Source organism: Cricetulus griseus, chromosome 5 (genome assembly GCF_003668045.3).
Source record: "Cricetulus griseus strain 17A/GY chromosome 5, alternate assembly CriGri-PICRH-1.0, whole genome shotgun sequence".
NCBI classification, from domain to species: Eukaryota; Metazoa; Chordata; class Mammalia; order Rodentia; family Cricetidae; genus Cricetulus; species Cricetulus griseus.
In genome coordinates this window covers 5,347,924-5,360,197 of record NC_048598.1, presented here as the reverse complement: position 1 = coordinate 5,360,197, position 12,274 = coordinate 5,347,924, and the positions used below count along the sequence as shown (strand labels likewise).

The 12,274-nt window shown below is 45.4% G+C and overlaps 1 long non-coding RNA gene across 1 annotated transcript; it reads right to left on the bottom strand.

Annotated features, from left to right (window-relative positions):
* Window positions 1-5,062: 5,062 nt before the first annotated feature.
* LOC118238897 lies at window positions 5,063-9,598 on the bottom strand. Its single transcript, XR_004770301.1, has 3 exons — window positions 9,503-9,598; window positions 8,273-8,498; window positions 5,063-6,170 (listed from the first exon to the last, which is right to left on the bottom strand). It is a non-coding gene; the product is annotated as an uncharacterized LOC118238897 (long non-coding RNA).
* Between the last annotated feature and the right edge of the window lie 2,676 nt (window positions 9,599-12,274).

The following is a 12,274-nucleotide window of genomic DNA, read 5'->3' as shown; positions in this document are numbered from 1 at the left end:
CTAAAACATAGGCCCACTAAAGCAAGAAGAGGAAGATTTTATTACAGAGAAGACTTCCATCTTTCAAAAGGTTCCTGTTGGGTTTCTAGTGAGGCTCACACCACCAGAAGGAAATGGGAAGATCATTTTGCATCCGATTTTCTTGTTGTTTCTGCCTAAACTAGCAAAGCAGCTGAAGTGTCAGGAGCCCCATCTCCACAGGGGGCTCCTGTGGTCCTTGGAGGCTGGCTGTGCTCCAGAATAATTAGCAATTGGTTCTGGAGACTGTTTAAAGGAAATAAAAAGTCATTAAAAAAAACTCTCACCATCCAATATGGTTTATATTAGAATAAATTGATTACTCAAAGCCTAACACAGTCAGAGTACAGCATAAGGAGCGACAGTTGTTGGCCCAAATCCTGGTCAGCTGTTCATCACCAGTGACTATTTCCTAAGTTCTGAAATACATCTTCACTCCTGCAGCCAAGCTGGGGGAAAAAAGAAAGAGAAGGCTCCACAAGGAACCCAAAACCCAGGCATGCAGGTTTGTTTGTGTCTTTTTTTTTTTTTTTTGGACTTTGGAAAGCATATCTATAGGCAAAGAGAACTCCAATATTACATAAAAAGTCCTTACTTCCATCTCTGAAACGCTCAAAGTTCTTGTAACCTACTGACACATCCCTAAGAATGAAAATGTCACATAAGGATTTTATGAAGGAGTGAGTTAAAAAAATAAGTCTGAGTATTAATAAAGAAAATGTCCATCTCCCATGGACCCTGAATCAGTTCTCACACAGCAGGGTGTTAAGTGAGACACCAACACACACACACACACACACACACACACACACACACACACACACAAGTCACTCTGACTTCCTGTTAGCCATGTGACTTCACTTTCCCACCTGCCTTCTTGCCATTATGAGATAATCTGACATGCTGTCCTCACCAGAGCTAAGCCAATGATGGTGTTGTGTCTTTCTACTTCCCAAACTATTAGACACACTAACCTCTTTTCTTTATAAAGTTTGCCTGCCTCAAGGGTTTTGTTATGGATAACCACAAAAATAAAAATAAACTAGTACAATGACATTTTAGAAAATACAAAACTGTTAGACATGGCTAATGGTTAGTTAGAAGTGGCTGTTACAATTCAGAGCTGGGGGAGGTAAAAAATAAAAAACAAGTTCGGAGCTAGGGAGAAGGGAAGTGCAACTGTCTCTTTTTTAACAGCTTTTACTTTATTTTTGATTATGTGGGGGTGTGTGTGTGTGTGTGAGTGTGTGTGTGTGTGAGTGTGTGTGTGTGTGTGTGTGTGTGTGTGTGTGTGTGTGTGTGTGTGTGTGTGAGCAGAAGCCTGTGGAGGCCAGAGAGGACATCAGGTTCCTGGAGCTGGAGTTACAGGCAGTTGGGAGGCACCTGATGTGGGTGCTGGGAACTGAACTCAGGTCGTCTGCAACAGTTGTTCACCAGGTCATCCCCAGCTCCAGAGAAACTATTCTTTGAGATGCTGTAGCAGTAGGCGTGTGACACGCATGTCCACCCAAACCCATTGAAACAGACAAGGGGAATTGGATGTGTCAGCTTTTTTGTTTTGCTGTTGTTGGGTTTTCCCTTTGGTTGGTTTGTTGTTGTTGTTGCTTTATGTTACTTATCACTCATCAGTCAGGGTCTTCAGGGAAAGAATTTAGATTTGGTGAGAAATAGTCTTCCACATGTAGCAAACAGCCTCATTGCAGAGAGGGGGAAAGGGCTGGATTTGAACATTCGTCGCTGTACAAAGAGTCACGAGACCAAAGGCGGGTAAGAAACATACACTGCTTGACACTGCTGCTCCTCCAGAGATCTGAGCTAGTTCTGATGCAGCTCATGGGTGTATGGCCGTGGGGTGGTCAGGTGACAGGTGACAGGTGACAGGTGACAGGTGACAGGTGGGGAGCACAGCTCCTTGCTGTCCAGTGGGAGGTCACAGACAGCCAGGGCAGGGCGCAGTAACAGCCCACAGGTGACAGACGGAGTGGTGGGACACACATCTCACGTCACATAGGTACAGATGGGTTACACACAGGAGTGAGGGTGCAGGCATGCATGCATGTGTGGGTGGGGGTGCATACACATGCATTCTGTGCATTCCATTTCTACAATGTTTCTTTTAAAAATGTCATTTGTTTATCAGCCCACATGGAGCACCCAAATCTCAGGGTCTAACACTATTTTCCAGTAGAAGAAACCCAGGCTCCTTGGAGAAATAGCTGATTCTGGGACAAGGACAAAAACTATACAAAACCATCCTGCAGCAACGTGTGGCCAGAAAGTGAAGAACAAGAAAGCATACATACATACACACACACATATATATATATATACACACACATAAATTCACAACACATCACATGCACACAGCAAACATATACACACAACACACACACACACACACACACACACACACACACACACACACACGTAGATTCACACTACCGAGGATTGTTGAAGGAACACAGCACACAATTCCAAGATCTCCCAATGTCCAGAGCTTAAATGATTTAGAAATAAAATGACACTGGATTAGAACCCCAAGTATAAAACAAACACCCACGAGTCCACACAGATGCACACAAAGGACTAGAGAAATGGGGAAATGGGCATCTCATGCAAAAGAAACCCAAGTAATTCTAGATGTTCAGCCTTCAAAGAGTAAGAAGGAAGCCCCCAACTCCTCTGGAGCAGGCTGCACAAGGGCCTTGCACCTAGCACACTGTGGAGAGGGTGAAGCAGTGATGGAGATGCCCACCCAGCAGTGTCTAAATTTGGTCATCGGCAACCGTCAAAACCATGACAGCTACATGTACCCTTGGCACAACGTGACGGAAACGTCTTTGCCTCTGCAACCTTCTTCACCCAAACCGGAGACTCCAGTTTATTCTTGAGAAATATCACCCAACAAATTTCAACAGAAGGCCCTCCTACAAAATATCACCCAGTAGGTGTCAAAACTACACAAAGTCTCAGAGACTGTTGTGGCTGACACCAGCCTGAGGGGCTGCAACAACAGATGTGACACAGTAATCTGAAAGGGGGTGTGAGGGAAAATCAAAGAACATCTTTGACTCGGCTGTGGATTTCAGTCAACAAGACGATACCAGGCTGGGCTTGTGGCGTCCACCTGGAATCCCTGTGCTTGGAAGGCAGGAGTGGGGACTGCTGAAGCTCAAGGTGAAACTGATCTACACAGCAAGCTCCAAACTTGCCACGACTACAAAGCAAGACCTGTCCCAAAGAGGGTTGAGGATGTACCAACAGCAGCTCAAGCTTAGCCAAGGCACCCTGCTGGCGATGAACAAAGACTTTGGGGAGTCATCACTCAGGGAGGTCAAGCAGGAGGGTTGCCATGAGTTCAAAGCCAGCCTGAACAATGTAGCAAGACCAGCTCTCAAAAGACACGTAGTCCATGATGTTTACTGAGCCTGTGTGGGAGGGGGTTAGATATGGACGTCCCATCTATGCCTGAGTAAGCACAACCACTTAGTGTCAGCACTTTGAAGAGTTATGAGTCTCTTCATTAACCACTAACCACACACACACACAAAGCGGCATCTCTGACCAAGGCTGAGAGCAGTACAAATCTATGGATATAAGCTTATTTAGAAGGCAGTTTGACAAAATGACCATTTAGCAAAACAGCATCCATAGGTTCTCCCCTTGGGCCTATGAGATCCCTGGATGTGGTTTTTTGACCCTGTTTATGAATTCCCTCCTTGGCAGCAGTCCTCAAATCCAGACAAAAAGAGTGGTTGGTTACCCCATAAACAGTCTTGTCGATACCACACTAGTGAGAACATTTTGCCTGGCAGGTCAACTTTATAGCATGTAGGGTCCAGTGCTAGGTAAGATTAATGCTATCTTTCCTCCCCCAGTGTCAGCATAGCACATCCTAGCATCATGAATGCTAGCCAGCAGGAAGAGCGTGCCTTGGTCATCTCTAGATTGATTTCTCTATGCCAATGAGCAAACTGTGTGGTGTCTTCAGCAATAGGTTTTATCACCTGGGTAGAGGGGGCAACTGTCCTAGTTTGCTTCTCTGTTGCTGTGATCGAATACTGACCAAACAGAGATGAGAAGGAAGGGGCTGCTTCCTGCTAACTTACGGATCATGGTGCATCATTGAGGGGATCCAAGACCGCAACTGAAGGCAGGTGCTTGAAGTAGAAACTGAAACCGACTACGGAGAAGCTCGGCTTAATAGTCCACTGCTCCTGGCTTGCTCTGCTGCCTTTCTTATGCAACCCACCACAGAGCAGATCCTACAACCATTAGTAATCAATAAAATGAGCCACAGACACGCCCACAGGCCAATCTGATGGAGACAGTTCTTCAACTGAGTTCCCTCTTGCCAGGTTTGTTGAGGACCAAGAGCAGCCACCACAGTAATCTAGAGCAATGACAAAAGCCTGTGTTGTTTTGGATGACTCGGGGGCCTCGCTGACCAACAATAGCTCATAAGAGAGGTGAGACATGTCTGGCCCAACCCACCTCCTTAAGAACAGTATTGTTCACCCATGCAGGGCACTTTGTTGGAGCTCCTTTTATTTGAAGTTAATTTTTCTTTTTTGTTAACTTACAAACTAATGTGGTTTTATAAAGCTTCTTCATACATCATTAGACTTGGCTAACCTATCTTCTACCTCTCCTTTCTTCCCCTCCCATTCACATACCCATTAGTCTACTAAAAATTCATGGAAGTCATTAGGCTTTGTATCTCCAAGACTAAACCTATTCCTTTCTTCAGAATCATAAGGAATTTCCTAGCTAAAAGAACCTCCAATCAGCTGGGCATTGGTGGCACACACTTTTAATCCCAGCACTTGGGAGGCAGAGACAGGTGGATCTCTGTGAGTTCGAGGCCAGCCTGGTCTACAGAGCGAGTGCCAAGACAACCTCCAAAGCAATACAGAGAAACCCTGTCTCAGAAGAAAGAAAGAAAGAAAGAAAGAAAGAAAGAAAGAAAGAAAGAAAGAGAGAAAGGAAAGAGAGAAAGAAAGAAAGAAAGAAAGAAAGAAAGAGAGAGAGAAAGAAAGGAAAGAAAGAGAGAGAGAAAGAAAGGAAAGAAAGAGAGAGAGAAAGAAAGAAAGAAAGAAAGAGAGAGAGAAAGAGAGAGAGAGAGAAAGAAAGAACCTCCAATTCTCCCTACAGCTAATCTTCCCTGTTACTATGCACAGGCTTTGGGTTTAAGATTCAACACACCTAAGTAGGAAGTCTGAGCGATTCTAAGGAAGTCACCCCAAAGACTTCCAATTCTTCATCTACAGAACACAAACTAAAAAGCCACCTTCCGGGACTGTCATTCAGAAGAAAACCCCAGCGCAAGTGTCACGTGAAGGATATTGTACTCTCTTCTTCCCCTAACTCAGTCATACCTCTGTATCCTATTAAATGTATGGATGAGTTCATGGTTACCGTCCTTAACAAAAACAATTAGAGAAGTTGCCCACAATGGGTAGGTGCAGCTAGAGAAGGGTCCTTGACTTCAGAGCAGGCAACTTCAGGTCAAGGCATCTGTCCCCTAAATGCACCCGTGCTCCTGCTGAGCAATGGTTGAGATGAATATTTAAATCAGTTTCTGATTCTCCCAGGAGGGCCACTCCACTCCAACAGGGGTCAGGGAGTCTGAGGCTCTGCAGCTTCCTAGGGCTGAGGATGCTTAGTGTCCTGTGTGGCTCCCTCCTGTGATTTGGAAGCATCAGAAGGGAAGGGCTTATTTGCATCTTCAGTCCTGAGCAAGCCTGTCCTGTCACATTTGGCAGAAATACAAAAAAAAAATTTAATTCAAATATTATTCATTAATCCATTCATTTGTTTGTTTGGCTCATGGAGTCAAAGTCTTTCTATGTAGCTCAGGATGGTCTAAAGGTCACAATCCTCCTGCCTCAGCCTCTAGTTGCTAGGATTCTCAGTATGCACCACTGTGTCCACCTTAGGATATTTGTTTCCTTACCACCAACTATGTCAGACAGTCTAATGATGCTCATCAGTCAAGGTCCAATCAAGACGAAGAGGCTCTGCTCTGTAGCTTCTGGGGGATCAGCAATAGAAGTCACCAGGGATGATCAACAGCTTGGAAAACCAGGAACTGAGACAGCGGGATCCAGATTCTAAGCCCAAAGAATGGGATCTGAGTTGAATCTCTGGCCCTGGATGGAGACAGTGCTCAGATGGTAAGAGTTCTGTATGGGGAGTTTCCAGTAAAGAACAAAGACATACATCATTGTTTCTCCCAGGAGTTAATCCAAGTGGGTTTGTCAACCACCTGCAGGAAAAAATACACTTTCAGAAACTTTTTTTGTTGTTGGTTTTTCGAGACAGGGTTTCTCTGTGTAGCTGGCACTCATTCTGTAGACCAGGCTGGCCTCAAACTCACAGAGATCCACCTGCCTCTGCCTCCCGAGTGCTGGGATTAAAGGCATGTGCCACCAATGCCCCTCGACTTCCAGAAACTTTAAAGATACATAAATCCTACCTAACATTCGGTTCAACGGAGCCACCTCTCTGTCACCCATGCTCCTTTCACTGGTGGGTACACTCCACTTTTCTTCTACACTGTGCTCTGTGTGTCTGAATTCTATCGAGAAAGATCACAAGGGCCAGGGAGCAGAGATGGGGGCCACAGTGAGATTTCCCCAAGCAGTGCTAGTTAATTAGACTGTAGGTTTGATATAAAGAATTGCTAAATAAATCCTGAAGGACTGAGGGTCGAGAAGACAGAATCCACAGATGCTGCGGCAATGACAAGTGGCATTGCTTTTGAGGCCAGATGAACAAAGAGTTGGAGGCTGTTGAGAGCCTAGAGGGAGGGCCCCTTGTGCCCTGTCCTCTAGCAGAGAAGAGCAATGAGCACAAAGATCAGTTAGGTAACAAATCAATTGACCTCAATGCTGCTGCCACCAGAGTCAGCATCCAGGACAGGAGGGACCATTAGGGCCTGATCCTTTTTATCATCCCAGTGTCCCCAAAACTACCAGCCGCTGAAACAGCCAGGGCCACACATGAAGCAGGAATGTGCCTTCTTCACAAAGCTTGTGACTGCGAGCAGGGGATAAGAGGTTTTGTAGAAAGTGTTTTATAGCAAAGAAATGCTGGAAATAAAAGTCAGTCTTATCATTAAATAGGTTATGCTGGGAGTGGAGGTTCACACTTGTAATCCCAGCAGCACTCCGGAGGCTGAGGCAGGATTGTCAGAAGTTCAAGGTCAGTCTGAGCTATTGGTTCATATTGTCAGCTTGATTAGATTGAGAGCGAGTTTCACCTCTGGGTGTGTCAGTGTGCTTCCAGAGATGCTTAAGTGAAGAAGGAAGACACAACCTGCCTGAGGACAGAGCCATTTATATGCTGAGGTCCTAGACTCAATAGAAAGAGGTGAGCTGAGCACCCGTCATCTCTCTCTGACTGTGGATGCAGTGTGACCAGTCACCTAGGCTGCTGTCACCATGTCCTCTCCCCCCGAGGATGGACTGGCCCTCTGACTATGAAACAAAATATACCCTTCCTCCACACAGTAAGTTACTTCTTGCCAGGTATGGTGTCACAGCAATAAACTAAGTAACTAATAGAGCAATGCAGTGAGTCCCAGGCTGGCCTGAGCCTCCAGACAGACCTTCCAGAAGAGACCCTGTCTCCAGAAAGAGGCAAGCCGATTAACCCGTTTGCCAGGAATTGTGTATACCTTCTAAAAGTCACTTGGAAGACCTGATCCTCACAGACAATTTGAACTCAGGTGACACCCTATCTGGGGTGTAAGGTTCTTCACATACTGTACACACAGGACCCCTTCTTCACGGGACCCCTTCTTCCTGTACCTGCAGAGTCATATAAAGTCTTTTTTAAAGATTTATTTATTTATTATGTATACAGTATTCTGCCAACATGTATGCCTGCTGGCCAGAAGAGGGCACCAGATCTCATTACAGATGGTTGTGAGCCACCATGTGGTTGCTGGGAATTGAACTCAGGACCTCTGGAAGAGCAGCCAGTGCTCTTAACTTGTGAGCCATCTCTCCTGCACACACCCCCCCCCCTTATTTTAAGATAAAGTCTTATTAAGAAAGGAAAGATGGAGCAGATGGGAGCTCCTGAATACAGGATTCTGTGACTCTGTCCTTGACCTTTTCAGTCTGATTTTTGGACAAGACTGATACTGGGTTTCACTCAGTAGTGTTAATTTGGATAACAAGAACAGCCTGCAGATTCTAGAACACTGAGTTTCCACGTGGGTCTTCCCCGTGAGCCACTCACCCACCTGTCAGTCAGATGCGGCAACCGTGTGCAGACTCACTCCTTTTCTAGACGTGTCAAGTCCTGGAAGGTTGCTCCTCCCACCTTCTCGGGTCCCAATACCATAAAAGGCCACTGTAGTCCAAGTAAGAATCAGGAACGAATGTTTGCAGGCTGAGACTGCGCCTGAAATGGGGCTGTGAAAGGCACAGGACTGTCACCCGTCACAGAACGAGGGCCTCCGCTTCTTTCTATTCCAAAGGAAATGAGGAAATAGAAATTAGTAAAGGAAGAGGGATTAATTTAGTCTGGACTAATGACGTGGAGAGACCTAAATTCCTCCCCACTGTGCCTATGGTTGTTAACAGTCTGTAGAACCAGGAGATGCCAGTCAGAAGTGATGCAGATCAGCTGGGAGGCAGTTTAGACAGTGACTGGGGTTAGGTGACTGGGCCCCAGGCTTCCTCCTTGTCCCTGCCTCTGTTATGGGGACAGCGTTTTAATCAAGCCTGGACCTGAGGAAAATGGAGTAGAAGACATTCCATCTTCACAATCCCCAGTTTTGACAGAGAAGATCTCAGAGGTGTTTTGAGATGGCGGACATAAGGTTCCCGCCCAGTCTGGACCCAACGGAGTTCCTGTCTCTAGATCTCTTCCTTTCATGGATGCAGAGTGACGCCTTTTGTATCTTCCCTTTGGAAGTCGTCAGCTCCTTTGGAGTCTTATACTCCTGTGGGAGTCTCTGATCACCCCCTTCCAAAGGCCCAGGGACCATCTTAGAGGAGGTGGAAAGATTCTAAGAGCCAAAGGCAGGCACTCATGAGCTTACAGCGCTGTGGTTGCCTGCACCAGGCCTGCACCAAATCAAGCCAGTCAGTGTTCTAGTGTGGAGGGGAGAGGGGCCCACAGACCCCACCACTAACTGGGGAGCTATGGACAGCAGATAACTGCTGGAGAGACAGTGTCAGTTTTCTTTAAAGGCGTGAATCCTGGTAGGCTGACTATATTCCAGGAGACAGCTCCATGGCTAGAAGTGCAGGAGCAGCACAAATTAGAGACAGTGGGTTATTTTAAAAAGAGAGAGAGAGAGAGAGATCCCGGGGTGGTGCAGGGTGATGGGTAGATCTGGGAGAAGTTAGGAGAAGTTAGGGGAGTAGTTGGGGTAAATATGATAAATGCATTGTATGAAATTCTCAAAGGATTAATAAAAATGATTTCTAAGGGCACAAGAGTCTCTTTTCAGAATTTATAATACCGCCTCTCCTGCTGGGTCTCAGCATAGAATATGATAATACGATATCTTCAAAAGTCTTCTTTCTCTTCCAGATGAGGAGGCAGGGGACACACATAAACAAACACTTGTCGCCTTGTGATCAAAATGACTAACTACCCTTGGAATCACCACTGTGTCATCATGAGAGGAAGTGGCAACACAGGAGGTGGTCAACAGACTGCAGAGGAGGTGGGGCTTACCCCAGACAGGCAAGGCAAGGTCAGGAAGGCACCCAAGGAAGAGTGAGAATGCTTTGGAAAGATGCGGAGGGATGGGTGGGTTTGGAAATGGAAACCATTTCATTAGGTTGGAGTGAATGCTACGCTGTCTGCTGAAATAAAATGTGGAGAAAACACATCTGACCCCAGAGTCGCCTCCAAAAGACAATTATACTGTTGTTTTCCACTTGGGGGGGGGGGGAATCTATACACAGACATTGAGCAATTACATAGTTCAGTGTTTTTAAACATTCAGCCAGGGGCGATCAATACTTCCTGAAGCTTTTTGCATGCTGGGCACTCTTTTCTAGGAAATATCAAATCTAAAAAGAACTTTGGGGTATGCCCCATAACCGTGTGGATAATAAAACAAGCAATAAAATAATGAAAGTAACACATGATGAACAGAAAACAAGTAACATGGGTAGTAATGACTACTGTCCTGTGGTCTGGAATCCAGGTAGCATGTCAGCAATTTAAAATCTTAAGGGGGGTATGGTGGCACATACCTGTAATTCCACTACTTAGAAATGGGAAGACTGTCATGAATTTGAGAGCAGTTGTAGGCTATGCAGGGGTTCCAAATCAGTCTGAGCTAGAGAATGGGGCATTAAGATCATTAAAAACAAAACCTACCACTATGCATTCAATCAAGTATCAGTACTGTACCAGAAAGTACAGAGAGAGGGGAGGAAGAGGAAGAATGGTTGAGTTTGATTAGAGGAAGAGCAGCATCCAAGATACCGAGAGCCAGTGGATGCAGGAAGGTCCACTAAGTGGAAAAAGACAGAAGGTGGCGGGGAAAGGACGTGAAGAGAGGCGTGCGGAGTCGAGTGTAGAAGACAAATTTATCAGTCCTGGGTAACTAACGATGGGGAAGGCATGAAACAGGCTGAGGCAAGAATATTTCCCTGGCTCTTGACTTGCTTAAGGCAGAGTGAACGGAAGAAACAGTAGCAAACTGGACAGAGTGAGAGCCAGAGGGAGGACATTGTCTCCAAGTGACCCAGTAGTAGAATTGTCTCCTATGCTTCCCAAGTTTTCACTGATGGACACTCATTACTTGTGTGATTTTTTTTAGAAGTGTATAATGGTATATGAAAAAACACTATACATGATGAAAGGTTAAGCTGGTATTTGAGGCACAACTCTGTTGAGGTCATAGGTGAACCACTTTCTTATTTGCCTAAAACGAAGAGAGTATGGATAACTCTGTACTTAGAAGCTTGGTGTTTTGTTAGGCTTGCTTTTCTTGGTAGAGAGTCAAAGCCATACTCAGAATCAACAACAAATAAGTCAGCCTGGTCAGGAACAGATGAGTCATGGGTGCAGCCCAGGGGAAAGGAAAACAAGAGAGAGACAGATGGAGACCAACAGAGAAGCAGGGTCCAAATGTCGCATTCAGTCATCCTTGGCAGCCGAGACCCCCTCCCTGCTGAATGGGAGCCAGCTCCAGAGAGTTCTTGCCCATTACACCAAGGGACTCCACTGAATGGAGTGTTTCAGAGAAGGGAAAGTGGGGTTCACAGAAAATGACTAGAGTCCAACTTCCTATGCCATCTTCCTCCCTCTGCCTGGCTTCACTTCAAGTGAGTGTTTGACCTCCCTGAATTTAGGAGAGGCTCTCATGAACACCTGTGCTTTTAAATTCCATAAAGGACCCGTAAATCTTTGGACCAGTAAGGATATTTTTGTTTGTTTGTTTGTCTTGTTTTTCTTACTGACCATCACTTGGGTCTTCTTGGCCCATTACCAACCTCAGTCAAGCTCATTATTGTTGTAGAATATTAGTTTAAGATCTGTTATATTCATTTATACTGTGGAATATTTGTTTAATGATGCAAAGATGTGTTGCACTCTTTTATGTTACATTTGTTTAACTTTGCCTATCTAAAACACCTGACTGATCTAATAAAGAGCTGAAGGGCCAATAGCTGGGCAGGTGAGAGAAATGGGCAGGGCTGGCAGACAGAAAGAATAAATCTGAGGAGAAATCTAGGGAGGCGGGAAGGAGGAAGAAAATGAAGAGAGGGGGATTCTAAGGGCCAGCCTAACACACAGTCAGTCATGGAGTAAGAAGGAAAGAAAGATATAGAGCATAAAGAAAGATAAAAAGCCCAGAGGCAAAACATAGTTGAAGAGAAACAGGATAATTAAAGTTAGAAAAGCTGGCTAGAAACAAGCCAAAGGAAGGATGGGTATTCATAAGTAAGAATAAGTCTCCATGTATTTATTTAGGAGCTAGGTAGTGGGCCCCCAAAGAGGGGGAAAAAAAACCAACTATACATTATCAATTAACAACAAATATTTTAAAACACCCTGGTTTGGGGCTGAAGAGACAGCTCAGCAGTTTAAGCCCATGGTTGTGCTTCCAGGGGACCTGGGTTCAATTCCCAGCACCCACACAGGAGTTCACAACCGTCTGTAAATCTAGGGGCTTGACATCTTTTGGCCTCTACAGGCACTGCACACATCGGATGCACAGACATATAGGCAGGGAAAATTGCCACACAGAGAGAATAAAATAAATAAATCT